Raw genomic sequence first — 16,298 nt, 5'->3', positions numbered from 1 at the left:
TGTGTATATCAATATTTACGGTTAGTATTGTATTATGGCCTTTTGATGTAACATGTCTGGAGATTTTCCATCGTTTGCACCTTCGATATTTCTTTTCAAAATATTTTGTAATTATGTATTGTACAGGATTAAAAAAAAAAAAACACCTGCTTAAAATTTTATTTGTGTCCCACATTTTCGGTATTTGGTTAGGAATAATGAAAAGGAAATTCCTCTGGCAGCAACCCTTTTCAGAGATTTTTTTTCTGGATGAAAAAATGAGACCACAAATGTTTTTTTTAAAGTATTGCTGTATTTTATATTAATTCGTTTATTCTCTGTTTTTTTTATGGTTCTGTATTCATATGAAGCTAGTTTTTGCAAGGCCTGCTACAGAAAAGAACAGCAATTAGTCCAGTTCTTTAATTTTGTTTCTCTTTTTATAATTTTTTTTTCTTTTTAAATCCTTAATTCACGGATTACTTACATTTGATCTACCTGAATGATGGCAAAATTCAGAGGACAACTGATACATTGTTTAGCTTCACCTAACCTATACATAGATGACACGAGAAGTTAGGAATTGAATCTTTATATCAAACGTGATGGTCTTTACAAATATAAATTTCATTTTTCATAGAAGCAATATCCCAACATCCCACAGGGATTTATGCAGCCTTTGCTGATAGCATCACCACAGAAGTTTCATGGTCGTTACCGTATGTTGATTTGCCTATATAAAAAGTATCTGACAGATGTGAAACCATATATTACTTAATTGTAACGTCTTACCGGAGTGACAGTGTTTCGCCTACCGAACTCTACTCACTTGCAATGCAATGGGTGCCATCCTTGTGGAGCTGGGAATTATATTGCAAGTGCTTTTTTGTTACAGTTTTGTTTTGTGTTGTCTGAATTGTTTCCGTTATATTCAGTATTTACAGGTAATTCTACTGTATTCAATTACCTACATTGTGTATGTAGATTGTCTGTGTTCGTTCTCCATTTTCATGGTTTGGCCATGCATTTAGATTATGATATTTCTAAATTGTTTTGATGCTACAGTATTTTTTTATTGGTGGTGGGGGGGGGGAGGGGGCTACTATTTATTAAAACCAATGGTATGGCTGTTATATCACTGCTGTTCTACGTGTTCACGTGTATACCATCAAAAATAAACTATAATGTTTCGTATTTTATCCGATCAAGTTTCATTTGTTACCTCTTTTTACATTTAAGAGCTTGTCACAGTGTGCCAACTTTCTAGATACAAGCTCGATATTATATCCTTCCCAAATACACAAATGAATTCGTCGTTCATATTTTTACTAGAATTAATCTGCTAATCATTTTAGTTTCTCTCTTACATCATTCACCGTTCACGAGGTCAGCAACACGACCTTGTGGAGAGGCTGTACATAACGATAACTTGGATCTAGCATCAATATTGAATTCTTGTTTACTGTTGGTAAATTTGTGTTTGTGTGTGTGTTTTTTTTTTTTTTTGTTTTTGTTTTTGTTTTGTTTTGTTTTGTTTTTTGTAAGGTTTATAGTGATCTTGTCTCAAAATTATGTGATTTGACTTTTTGTATAATAAACTGTTACCATGGATGCCTTTGATTGTATCTGTGAAAAAAAAACAACATAGTGTCTGCCTGTATCAATTGACGACGAATGAATAGAAAATTATAGATTTTTGTGGCACCTTTTCGTCATGATGTTCAAAGTCGTGTTTCTCTTGTACACATGAGTGTACAAGTGACTTGGACAATTTTAGTTTGTCTTAACCACAAAAACTTTAAATTTAAATGTCAATATCCTTGAAGTGGTAATGAAACATTGTTGTTAGGGTTGTCCTGCTGAAACGCATTAAAAATCAACTGGATTTTATTCAGATACAGAATGAGTTTAAATCATAATTACTAAGCATCTCGAAATATTTGAAAATTTTTGTTTCAAAATTTATACATTTTCAGTCTCTATACATATTTAAGATACAAGACTGTTCTTAAGTATTGGTCCCGTCAGTTAGGCTAATATCTACTCCGTCTCCCCATTCTACTCCGAAGAGCCCGTAATAAAAATAGAGTACTTAAATATAGTACACAAGTCACACTATTATTTAGAAACTCCAATATAGCATTAACATCTTTGACGTAACGTATATCACATATAATATGTATTCATTGAAACACACATACAAACATACAAACGAATTGCTTGCATAATGCAATACTCGTTTGCTTTTGATACATTTAATGCACAGCCTATTCAAAAATAGTATAACTATTTATTGACGACGCGTACCTATCTAACACTATAACATTAACATATATTGCATGGTCAAGGAAAACCGCCAGGATTGTCCCTCTTTTACCGCGATTAGCAACAAAATAAATTCTTAAGTTTTGTTTATGAACGGTTATTCTCTAATATCTTGCATGTATCGATACCGTTTACCAAGCAGATCAAATAACGTATTTTGTCACCAAATCGCACAAAACAAGCAATAATCAGTTGGTGTTATAACCTCCTTCGCCTATATCAAGATGAAGATACACATTTAATTATCTTTGTCATAGAAAACATATCGTATTTCAAAAATAGAGTGAGCCAGTCGTTTGGCCTAAGCCCTTAAAGCGAAGCAGTGATTAATCACAATGTCATAATTGTAAAGTATTATTGCTAAAAAGCAGTGAGATTATAAGAAATTGCCTATTCGAACTGAATCTAATTAGAGCTATGCTTAAAAGAGAGACACCTCACGTTAAGTAAATAACAAGTACTTCTCTAGAGATTACTCTTGAAACAAGTACATGGCATATCGAAATTTGCAATATTTATATGATTGGTATGTTTATATTCAATATGATGTGCACTATTCTTCAAAAGGAAACTGATTATGTCAAGATTGAGGTGTCACAAAATATACTTATGATGAGAAACAAATGAGGTATTTCTAAAACGCAGATTTCCGTCCCATTTACTACTTATTAGTTTTGTTACACGTTACAGGAAGGTCAAACTATATTACTGGAGTAGAATGCTTGCACAAAGGATGAAAAGACCGTTTTTGAACAACACAATTTGTCACTTGTTATCGTAAAATAAATTTTTAAGAGTATTTTTTTACCTAAAAAAGTTGGAAGAAGGCACTTTTAAAGTATTTTAATAGGCGTCGATAAAAATATAGTATTCAGTTCCGCAAAATTAATGGACAATAAAGAGTGAAACAATGAATATTACTTGGTAACCAATTCCTTAAAAAAAAACTAAAGACAGGGAGCAAACATGAGTGAGTGATCCCTTCTTTTCCATTAAGATTTTACTGAAAACACTCTTACTGGCTTATACTACAACGTAGTTTTTTATGGGCTGATAAATTCCAGGCGCAATATATGACGTTTGATGTCATTATTTAAAACAGTGCCCCAGGTCAATAGCTGTAATGCAACATCCATTGAGTAGAATAAACTAACAAAATTAAATAAAGTTTCTTATAAGAAATTCAACGTATAAGCCTGTCTTTCAGAAGAAGCATTATTTAGAAACATTTTTCGTGTCCAAATAACACAATCTTCACATATGAAGTCGCTCTCCCTTCCATTTAGACCAAGATGATAGTGTCGTGGTATCGTGGTCCAGGCGTGGATACAGAAATTAATAGAATGGGAGAACTGATAAGGTACTAAAGGGAGGCAGGCAATCATTTACTCAATTATTCAAAATGTTTAAATAAACGTGGTAAATATCTTATCATCAACCCCTCCCAAAGAGCGGCTACTGGTAACCTAGACCCTCTGCATCAAAATGTTATTCGAATGGTTCTGTAAACGGTACATTTTTATCGATCTATCAATTTTTCTGCAATCTAAACCGGCAGTTTATTTTGCTAATAGCTACTTATTATTATACTAACAAAACACAAACCGATATTTATTTTCACAACAAAAGAAGCTAAAATGATACACACAGAAACCACTCCCTACTGTTAGCAGCCTGACATTCAAAGCAACATGTTGTTAAAGCACATTAATTGATGTATTTAACAAACCCTTAATAAAAATTACAAATTTTCATGAAATTACGACTTTGTAAGGTTCAAAACATAGTTAATACATCTGTAAATTTGAGTGCAAATATGATTAATTTTGACGGTATATAATTGTCTATACTACAAACGTTACATATTTGATCACCTTTTATTTTTCCTTTTTTTGTAGGGTTTGTTAAATTCGTTAATCATAATCAATGGTACAAATTATGGATTACTGAAGTAAAAAAAATCCTACATAAAACATTTGTTTATGAAAGTAATGTCATAATAAAAAAGACCTGCACACACAATTGCAAAATGTAGCATACACTGTTCTTACATTATCACACATGAATGCACCATTTGATTTTGTAGTGCGCTTGGATGTCTCAGAGAACTTTCATCCTACTTATACTTTGATTGCATCAATCAATCTCTTCCCCAGATTTTTAAATCCTTCGAGAATGTTTCTAGAAGCAGATGTGTCCTCTCCCGGTTGGTTCATTGTGTCATGCAGATTTTTCCTTGTCCACTGCAAACGATCGGTAAAAACTTGCACTGATTTACCGTACTGGGCTTTCTTCTTGCATTTTTGTAGAACGCCTATCCTGTTCTGAAATCCCGGCTTTTTCTCGCGTCCTTCGCTGTCAATCATCAATTCTAAGTACTGTACCACAGTCATTGGATCTGGGCGCAAGGCTATCTCTTTTAGGCGGTTGTTGCAATCCGCAATGTGACTCATTCTGTCTGAAATTGCAAATTCTAACATTTCTATGTCTTTACACATTTCAGTAAGTATTTGCTCTTGCGATAACGACTTTTGAGTTGCGTCCTCGTATATTTTCTGTTTTTCAGAGTATTTCTTTGTGACTTTTTTTGGAACCAGTTTGATGATATATGGGGTATTTTTGTGCTGTGTCCAGTGGCAGTTACCAGGGCACTCAATACAGCTACCATTACGCATTGCACAACATCGCGCTTTGTCTTCATCGTTTGCGTACGCACAGCTTTCGTGGCATGTATAATTACAAGTCAGGCAGTTGGTCGTATATTGCCTGTTGCCAGATATCTCTACGATTTCTTGTACATTTTCTGTTACTTGGTATGTAAAATCCTTGTTTTCTCGTATTTTTCTTCTGTATTTTGTAAAGATATCAATTTCTTGTTCTAGGACTCCAATCTTAGATAAACCATTGTCAACTTCTTGGTACAGGTGCTCGATAGTATTTTCTAAACTTTCCCTTTGCCCTAGAACCTCAGCAGTGAGAACAAGACTTTTCGATGGCAAGGTTTCAAGGTGGTCGAAGAAAGCTTTACAGCTACACATGCCCATTTCCCAGAAGAAAGGAGCTTGAACTCCTGCACAAGACGAATTGTCAACATACAAGGCAGAGTTATTAAATGTGAAATACCTATCGTACGGAAGGGTCTTGTGCTCCAAAGCTTCAAGGCTGGCCAAAACTGGTGGTTTCTGTCCGTCAGCAAATGTAACTAGGGTACATATGTTGTCTTTTATGTCATTTCCGAACAAGGATAGGATAGACTCAAAAATATAGCTTTGTGTAGGTGTCAGGCGGGCATCAGGAGCCTTCAGAATGAAGCAGACGGCATCAATGGTAGAAACACATTGGTCCCCTTTAGAGCAGAATAAATCTTTGATTTGTTTGACAATTTGTTGATCATGATCGATTCCCCTGGTGTCTCCGAAACCTGGTGTATCTATGAGGTTTATTGTGAAAAGTAACTTGTTAGAGGCTGTCTGGTATATCGTATAGCAAGTTATCCATTGTGTCTGAGATCGAGCCTAAATGCAAATATACCAATCATTTATTATTAAATACTAAATTACATGCTTTATGACATTCATATTATATTTTAGATAAAACTATCTTTTTAAAAGTGAACTATTTTTTTCCGGCTAATGGAAAAACAAAGTAAAAAAGGATTTCAATTGCTGAAAGAACACCAGATATATAGAGAAAGAAAACCGAATGTATATTTCTGAACGATACGTTCGGTTATATTATCAAATTACTTTTACGTTTATCCTCGAATATTGCAAGATTTAGAAATGCCCTTAACATGCAAACATTGACTTCAAATAAAATCTTAAGGAATAAGATGTTATAACAAATACCTGGTCCCCTTCCATCTGTTTTTCGTCGGTTTCGACATCTACCAAAGTAAACCTAAATGGGTCTTCCCATGTAACCCCCATAATGTAATTAGCCATAGCATTCACCAAAGTACTCTTTCCTGATCCAGTGGCTCCAACGATCATTACATTTTTGGAGAAAGGATTTCTGTCATTAGTTCCTTCAATAGAATTAATACAAGGATATTATATTTAATGATTTGTTAAAGTCAAAAACAGTTAAAGAGTAATCAATGAAACCAAGGTTACAGCGGTAATCAAAGAATGTAATCAGGGACAAACACCAGACATGGAAAACAGACATACACAACAAAGACCATAAAGTAACTATACTCATAAATACAAAGTAACAAATGCAAATGAGCAACTCGCACTCCACTAAAACTGGGATAATGGACCAGGTGCACCGGTAGAGTAAGCGTCATCTGCTTTTCTAGACACACCCGCCGAGTTGCTCATCAAAAGTAAAGTCCGGGGTAGACGAAAAAGGAAAGGAAAACTATGACACATTGAACAATTCAGTTTTCATGTCGCAGATGGATACACCGTAACGGTCCACGAGTTCACGATGACAACCATAAAACTTTTGTAATGATAACATCAATCTTGTAGCAACATAACCCTGCTCTACAAGCCTATTTATTAAAATTCTAGCGCGATGCAAAAAGTCTGCGTAGTCTTGGCAAGCTCTGGCATAACGTATGAGTTGCGATATGAACACTCCATATATACGCAGGTGCTGACGAGATGTTGCCACAGATGAAAGGAAAGTTGACAACTTTGAATGAAAAGTCATCACGTTTGTCGTAAAGTTTGGTCAACAGTTTTCCTTTACCATCAATTTCTAAGTGTAGGTCAAGATATGAGGCTGACCTCACAGTGTCTGTGATATCCTTTATCTCATGTTCTTTGGGGTAGATGCAATATACCAAATCCCCCAAATTAGGTTTGTTTAAAGATAATACGTCATCTTTATAGCGGAAACTGAGATTAAAGGATCTGGCTAAACGATATTCTTTCTGTCGAATCAGATGAGCTATAAAGTCAGCCTCATAAGAGTGAAGGAATAGGTCAGCAAGTAGAGAAGCACAATTTGTTCCCATTGGAATGCCGACCGTTTGTTGAAAAACGTGTCCACCACACTGAACAAATATGTTTTGTAAACATCTTCGGTATATTTGGAAGATGATTTGTAAAAATAAACTTTTGTTAGATATTCATATTATCAATTTTGATTTATATCAAAATCAACAATGCAAACTAATCATTCCAATTCAAATAGTCGTACGAATATGAAAGTGAAATAATATATATTTTAATAGTATCTATCAGTCAAGGCCACTGCTCATTCGGGCTAGTTTGCCGACAAAATATAAATAGCTAATGTTTGTACATTTGTCCTTCATATTGAATTGTTCAATACTTAACACCTTCAGTAGATTAATTTTCGTAGCAGCATTTTCGTGAACAGCGAATTCTATAACTATTAAAATCAGTTTTAGATAGGTAGATGTGGTTCGTTTGGTATATACTGAAGGGAAATGTAGTTATCCAGACATGCCTTCTATTAGCGTTGGCATCATTGTCTTTTACACAACGAACATTAGCCGGAATTTTTAAACTATCCAATGAAGCCAGTCTTAAATGTCAACACTAAATAACATTGCTCGAACCAGACGGTGCCATTAACGATACTGTTGAAACGGATAAGACATATTCTTTCACCCGTTCTAAATTGTCTGCACGGCATGATTTTGTAATTGAAATTTCTAATTATGGTTACAAAGTGAGCAGTCGCCTTGAATGATAAGAGCAACTGTGTTCTATCACTAAAAGCGCGGAATTAATTAATTCAACGAGAAATGTTTCATTTGTTTTTAATTTGCATATTTGATAGGAACGCGTTCGTTGGTCATATGGAAATTGCATGTAGGAACTGTATACGTTCGTATATTTGATAATGCGAGCTTATCATTCCATCAGAATCCGAAGACCTTTCCAAGCATCTAAAAATGACAGTAGATGGAAATACGAATTGTTTATTCAATATTTTATGCAATTTACCTAAATACATTTTTCTCGTCTTTGCCCATTCATTTCTTGCACGTCGGTCCTCTTTCAGAGGTAACGCGTGTACTGGCATCGGGTTATTAAACACTAGTTGTGACATCTTCATCATGGCACCCGCTGGTGACTCCCCAGTAGTGATAGGCTCACTTTCGTCACTAAATTTATCCTCTGTACCTTTCATATCATTTACAACTCTCACCCGGAATACATAGGTGGTGTTTGGCTGTAACCCATCTATATCTATTTTTGGCTTTGATGCTGTGTTTCTGTAAACCTTCCATTTCCCCTTGACGTCTTTAAACATAACTTGGTACGCTTCACTTTCTTCGAGTTTAACATCATCCCACTGGAGTAATAAGGAATTTGAGTGCACAGCGTCAACTGTATAAGGTCGTCCAAGACATTTGCCGTCTTCAGCCTTTGAAATAAAACAAAGGAATATAAAATCACGCACTGATTGTTAGTAAAGTTAATGCTGTGAGAACAGAAAAAACTAGTTTACAAAAGAAACAATACAACACCTGTATGAAAAGCAGCAATTTATCGTTTGGTTGAAAAGAATAAGAAAATAAATAAAATTCGTATTTATCAATATTCTACGTGAGAGAGTTCCCTGAAATGACTACTCCTGGAGTCCAGGACCAATAGCGGGCGGATCAAATTATTTATCTGGTGTTACCGTTTGTGAAGTGCAAAAATAAGAATGAAAGCTTACGCAACATTTTTTTGGTTTTGACGACTAGGTTTCGTCGGTCCTTAATTTTTTCACATACAATGTGCGGTTTCACATGAGTAATTTTAAGACATACTGCACAGTTTCGACATTACGACGTCTAAAGTGGTCTTAGCATATGAAAACGGTTCGCGACATCAGGTTGCATCATCTAATCTCATTTTGGAGTAACTTGAGCACCAAACTCTCGATTTGATCCACTTAATAAGATGACAAACTGTTTACCTTATGTGGTAGCCAAATTACTGACATCAAACAATTTTAATGCGTCAATAATTTAGGGCTTGCTCCGTTACTGGACAGGACAAAATAAGATTATCAGCATATCCTAATAATTTTTGGATTCTACAACTCATGAGGGTCCTTGACCTTGATTGGAAAATTGAGATGTTCTCTTTTTATCAAAGTTGAACTATTTTGAACTAGAGGTTCCCAGGTAGCCTGAATCGCTCACCTGGTAGAAATTTGCCTTTCAACGGCAATAAATTTAAGAAGAAGTGGTCCAACAATTTTGACTCAAGAAATCTATCGAAGGACTTATAAGGATTATTTCAGCAAATGAATGTTTCTTTCTATCTATGATAGTTTTCAAGGTATTGGCTGAAAATTTAAAACCAAACGCCATTTTCCCACTTTCGAGTGCAATAACTCTTATAAGGAGTTGTCTGATGACTTTTATCCCCGACGACTTTTGTAGTCCTAATAACATGGATCATTTCAGCTATTGAAAGAGTTTAATTAAACCTAACGGTTTTGGAGATATATGCGAAAAACTACTGTCTTACCCCTATGTACCATTTTTAGTAACATTGGCTATGTTTTCGATAGATTAAACATCCCCACACATGTTCTATGCAAGATACCTCTAGAAACATTCTTATCAAATTTGGTTTCAACTCCATGATCAAGTAGTGTCAGAGGAGAAGATTTTTGAACGAGAAAAAAAACATTAAAAATAGCAAAAAAAAACGTTGTTTTACCCAATGTCAGAATTTAGCTAAACTTAAGGGTTTTGGAGATATGTGCTACTGTTTTACTCCTTTGTTATATTTTTAGTAACGGCGCCATGTTTTTCAACGGATTAAAAATCATCAAATCAATTCTATGCAGAATACTCAAAAGAATATTCATGCCAAGTTTGGTTCCAATTGGTCAAGTAGTGTCAAAGGAGAAGAATTTTGACAAATTATTAACGATGACGGACGCCAAGTGATGGCAATCGCTTACATGACCGTCGGCCGGGTGAGCTCAAAAGGGGTTAACTGATAAAATTTGCTTTACTTTAATGAACTTTTACAGATTCTTGAAATTATAAACATTGGCACAGTTGTAATTAACTTTGTACCGTTTCTTTTCTTCTTTTAATGGCATTAGAAGAGGTTGTTTAGTTTTAAATGTAAATTTTTATCTTATTTAATTTCAATTGCAAGTGGATTAAATTCTGTTATTTTTTCACGTTCTTTCTGGAATGTGGATTAATTTGTACTCCGACATGACAAATGATCCTGTTGACAGTACAGCAATGAGGGAGCTATATAGTCTGTGTATAGGTTTCTTACTTACCGCATGCTTCGTTAATGCTGCAGCATAGTCTTCCTCTTCTTTCTCTCTCAATATTCTGTTTTATATGAAAAAAGTAATAAACTGTAGTCGATACATTATAAAGAAATGTATTCTCTTTCCTGCTCTTCAGAATATGAAAGAATGAAATGAAGGTATCAATGGTTATTGTATTTGATTTTCGGTTTTTTTTTTTTTTTTTAATTTTTTCTTTTTTTCATTAGATTTGGAGCCTTGTGTTGTTTTGCCCATTTACTATTCATTTGCCATAAATCTGTTGCGGAGTATGCGATGAAAACAATTACTTTACAATATATGTATATCCAAGATTCAAGTTTACCTTAACTTATATTCAAACATATCTCCCGATAACTTGTGATCTCTTGTCTGTTTGGTTGACATATGCCGTTGGGCGCATGGATCGCAGAACATCTCTACTTGTTCACATGTCTCACAGAAGAGAGTTGCTGGAACTTGTTGGCTAATGGATAAACAACTATCACACGCAAGAAAATGGGATATTTTGTTTATTGTGTGCTCTCTGGTCTTCTTTTGTGAATAATGATATTTTTTTACAATTCTCGCACATGTATTCATCGCATTCTGTACAAAAAAAGTCAGCAGATTTCTCTTCACCACCAAAAGCGCATGGATCGCATCTTCTGTTAATTGGACCTAAAGTGGTTAGGTCTACTAGCTTATGCCCTTCTGTCTTGTGGTGGGCTTTATGCCTATGGGTGCAGTCGTTACAATACCTTTCATCACAGTTAATGCAGTAATGTGTTGCATCAGCATTATTACCTTGAAACTCGCATGGTTCACATGACATTGTTATTGCTCTCTGAAGGTCCTTTTGATTACCTATGTAGGGCAAGACATTGTTTCAGAAAACAGTAGATATTATGTATTGCATTTCAATTTGTTTTCAGTTTTTTTAAATTGTTTGTGTTGTATATTTTTAAGATATGGAAAGATTATGACAGCAGTTTGGATATATAACTTTTTGTATAAAATACGCCGACCTAATTGATACACTGCAAATTATTCTTAGTTAATACAAAATTAAAATTAAAAATAATTTAAAAGGTTCATTTTGATAAACTCAGGTATCAGTTTTATATTATACTAAGCTTGATGTATTTTCTAATAGACTATGTAATGAGCAAAAAAGTCTTCTACTAAAATATATCCGAGATAAATTATGATAAAATGAGTGACTAACACAGTTAACAAATTATTATCATGTTGCTAAGAGCAAGATACTTGATACTTTGGAGCATTCTAAACATCATTCAAAGTAAATATAAGTTCTTTTTTTAAGCCTGGAACAATCCTATGTATTTTTCGTAGATGGACACCTTCTGAATGGCTATTGATAAGGACTTATCAACTAATGATTGTTCCAAATGAAAACAATTGAATCAATCTCATTTTTGTTTTTATCAAATTTGACAATGATATTGTCATCCAGCTGATACTACAACGTTGTGTAATTCATTAAATAATTACCAGATGGTTTGTCCTCTACGCCACCGCTGGTTTGGGGATCAGCTTGTTTGGATTCTTCTTGTATGCTTAAACAAACAACAAAAACTATTCACATAAGCAACAAAAACAAAGAAAAATACAAAAAGAAAATTCAAAAGGAAATATTCAAATGCATTTGAAATACCTCGAATATATTGAAAAATTCATCAAAATGACAAAATAAATCTTTGTACCAGAACACAAAAGGCATAGGCCAGACCTTACACAATTAAAAGAAGAATTAAGTGAAAGAGGTCTTTTACCTATTTAGGAGATGTTTTATGTCCGTTGACATCTTGTGGTTTCTAGACATTTTTAGTGCGGTATGTTGTTCAGCACAGGCTGCACAGAAGGCCTCGGGTGTAGCACAATCAACACAGTAACACACGGCAGCTGTAATTACCCCTGTAGCTGAGCATGGTTCACAATCTAGACCGTCGTTGATAGTTGTTATATTGTGATTCTTGTTCCTTTTCTGAGACATATGAAACTCCTTGCATTGCCTGCACATTATCTCATCACATTCTACACACTTAAAGGACGCAGTTGAACTAACACCTTTGCTATTACATGGTTCGCACCTGGGGAGAGTTATAGGTTCAGGCTCATGTTGAAAGTCTGTCAATCTGTGGGTTTTCGTTTGCTTCTGCACGGTATGGTTTACTGCGCATTCATCACAATACCTCTCGTCACATTCTGTACAATGTTTTGTAGCAATCTTGTTTATTTTTCTGTATTGACATGGTTCACAGCAGTTGTCATCATTAATGCTATCACTTATATCTAAAACCATTATGCAATGGATAAAACAATAGATTACATGACAGTATATGTATTCATTTAAAACAAAAAAAAATTCAAATATTTATTTAATACAACAGTATATCAAAATGATTTTCATTTATCCAGTCTAGGATTTTTCCATCTTTTTTGTTAAGGATGTATTATTTTAGCTTAATAAGTATAATTTGTTTTCAAATACAACCAGATTGGACGACCTTTAAAATGAGACTGATGTATGTAGCATTTATTCAAAAGATCCACATACTATTTTAATTTTTGGCGGGTAGGCTAATTGTTTCACTCCCCACTACAGCATAATTGATCCATAGTGTTTTATTTCACCTGGAGTGTAAAGACCAATGATGTAAACCAAGGTATTAACTACTTCTGTTTCTAGGCTAGACTGTGGCACGAAAATGAAAGGAATCCTAATTTTGTAACATGAGTGACCCTTTCCAGGGATCCCTGACCTGCCAATCACGGCTGTTGAACATATAAACATTCACTTAAGATCCTGTATCCACCTTGTCAATTTCTGCTTCCACGTTTTAATTTTTTTTTCGTGTTTATCGTATTTTCATTTCTTATTTTTGATGGAACCGGCTAAAACAGCTATGAACAGGTCTTAATAATGTTGCATACAGTTGAAAAGAAAGAGAACTAAGTTTGAACAGGCCAAAAGTGTGCGTGAACAATGCAATTTGTCCTCCAGTCGCTTCTTCGGGAAAACCCTTTTCGTTCCTTTTTACTTTTTTAAATGTGACTACTTCTCAATTATCCAACATTTCCATATACACAACAAGTCTCTTACCTTGGGCTGTCGTTGTTCCACAACTGGAATTATCTTTTTTGAAAGTCTCTGTTGGGTCATTTTCAACATTTACCTCCAACAAATCTTTAACTGAAAACAATTTCAAAGAACAAAAAACTGAAACGTAATGATTTGAGCTTTTTTATATGAACCTGATAAAATAGTAATATTTTTTTTCATAATAGTATTTAATCACATTTGATTTATATGCCAACATGCTTAGATCTTGAAAAATGTTTTGTTAAATATCATTAAACATAATTACATACTAGGAGTTTTAAAGTTGGCATCTAACTGTCAATAATGGATAGAAAAAGCACTTAAAAACTGACCCAAGGGTAAACGAATTAATTGGAAGGTTTATGCTTACCTTTTGGCTGATTCTGAATATCATCAGCACTGCAGTTTGCATCCACTTGTGAGTTCTTAAAACTTTCTTGTGTAGATTCACTTTTCATATTGTCTCGTGTCACTATTGTGAGAGCTTCTGTGATTTCTAGAAAGAAACAATGACGGACACATGCACATTAACAAATATTTTTAGCTTTGTGAAACAGCTTGCCACAAAAACATTTTTAGAAATTTAAGTTATACAAAGCGCACTTTTTCTAAAGATTTTTCAAAATTCAAACACTCTATAGATAACTGATATAAATAAATTGCATTACAGGTTGTTTAAACTTTTTGAAAAAAAGTGTTCATAGAAAAGGTATATCATATCTATTTAGTTCATGTTAGGTTCGACGGTTGATCAACATTTAAACAAATATTGTTTTGTTTAATATAACAAAGAACCATGAATTCATTATTATCTGTTAAAATAATTACATAGATTACTTTTTGTTTTGATTCACATCTGGAGGGAAAAAGGCAAAAATGCTTGTCTTTATGATGTCATGTGAACATTGGTAAATGGAACATGTATATATATTTTAATCTAAATATGCATTGTAGAAATATTATAAAATAGCTGATATATACATTTTTGTAACGATGCAATCAAAACAAAAGCCAGAAAAACACGTCTTAATATTTATTATCCAGAAATTGTTATAAAATTTAAAAAAGTGTATTTAATTATACCATTTTCTACACATTCTCTGCATTGTAAAGGATTGATTTCAATGTACGTTGATTTGTTTTTCCTTCCTCCGGGCGAATCCTCGGGAGGATTATCATTGTTTTCCATTTCTCTGCTGATAAAAAATGCACTATTTATGTTCATTCCAATAGACTTCTAGAGTTACCGCTGCAGGCTGAGAGTATGGACCTCGCTTAATTTAATGTCAACATGGGAGACTCGTTTGCAATGATGTTGATCAGTTAAGAAAAATATTGAAAGGCACTTAACAGAATATAGTTTTTTTATGATTGCCATTTCATGAAATGATACCAATACAAGCTTCTTGTCAAAATCAAAATCATACCTTGTACAACACATTGGATCTTCATTTATTGATTGTATAATATTAAGACAGTAAATTTATTTGTATTTTCGATTTCGATTTTAACTTTTTGAAAACACAACATTGCTTTAAAGGTAAATGTAAACACTCAATCGATACTTTGTATAATGAAAGAGGTAATTTGAAATAATGTATATGATTGAAGTCTTTTAAAATAAGTTTTGAAAGTTCAAAATAGTATTAATAATTCATTTTGGCTTAATCAAATTTGTGACTATAAATGATAACATTTGCAACATAAAGCCCCGATTTCATGATAGTTCTTTAATGAACGAGTAATCATAAGGCGATTTCATGAATATCCAGTAAATGAATTAAAAGCATTTCTGGACTTAGGGAAATAGTCGACTAAACTGTTATACACATTTTCATATTCAAAATCGTTATAACCGAAAGGAAATAGTAACAGTGGTCATACATAATGTTTTGAATGGTGTAAGTTATTACTTTTAAATCCAATTACCTTGTAATTGATAAATTATATGCCTGAATAAAACCTTCTTACCTTGATCTTGACTGTCTGTAAAGACTAGTCCGTGTTTGTCTTCAATGATTTTTTGAAAATTTTCAGAAAATCTTACGGAATTTCCCTTATCTAAATATATCTCAATGTAACGCATGTTGTTAGCCGAACATATGACTGAAATAATAAGTATGGAACGTCATTCCTGTCGTATACACTTTAATCGCACTATATGCACATTAATACTATCGATTCTATAATATAGTTTTTTTCTTTTATGTTGTTAGTATTTTCCTATGAGTAATGAATAACAAAACGATACGTTCTGATTTATTTCGTTACCAGACACCAAACAGCTAAGCAAAACACTTCATGCAACAAAAGATGTTAAGTATATAAAGTGATGGAATAAAATGAATTTGATGTATACCGAGCAATACAAGGGGTGGGAACAGTAAACCAGTATATATATATACAACGTCTCAGAATGTGACGATTCTATTCGCTACACTGCTCCATCGGATCAATTTGATACAGGAAGATAACGTAAACTTATAGAAGGGTCTGAAAAATCCCCAACGATGTTAGAATTGTCAAATTTGCGAAGCAAATTTTTGGTCGTTCCCTCCGCGGGACTCGAACTCGTACCGCTGTGACATCTATGGCACCACCGCCTGCACTAAGTCCAGCGCCTGAGACCACTCGGCCAGCTAGG

The 16,298-nt window shown here is 33.8% G+C and overlaps 1 long non-coding RNA gene and 1 pseudogene across 2 annotated transcripts in view; both read right to left on the bottom strand.

Moving 5' to 3' along the window:
* Positions 1–1,848: 1,848 nt before the first annotated feature.
* Positions 1,849–16,298, bottom strand: part of LOC148602841 (uncharacterized) — a 40,418-nt gene continuing 25,968 nt past the window's right edge. Inside the window, exon 3 of the long non-coding RNA XR_015916323.1 lies at positions 1,849–2,051. This is a non-coding gene — a long non-coding RNA (uncharacterized LOC148602841). The remainder of the gene's footprint in view (positions 2,052–16,298) is intronic.
* Positions 3,839–15,610, bottom strand: LOC148602843 (uncharacterized; annotated as a pseudogene). Its single transcript, XR_015916321.1, has 11 exons — positions 15,584–15,610; positions 14,738–14,850; positions 14,025–14,150; positions 13,655–13,744; positions 12,324–12,843; positions 12,043–12,107; positions 10,874–11,394; positions 10,537–10,591; positions 8,235–8,658; positions 6,153–6,331; positions 3,839–5,819 (listed from the first exon to the last, which is right to left on the bottom strand). The product of XR_015916321.1 is annotated as an uncharacterized LOC148602843 (transcript).

Source organism: Perna viridis, chromosome 11 (assembly GCF_037379345.1).
Source record: "Perna viridis isolate PV_CMFRI_1.1 ecotype Kerala chromosome 11, ASM3737934v1, whole genome shotgun sequence".
NCBI classification, from domain to species: Eukaryota; Metazoa; Mollusca; class Bivalvia; order Mytilida; family Mytilidae; genus Perna; species Perna viridis.
This window is presented reverse-complemented; position numbering and strand designations above follow the sequence as displayed.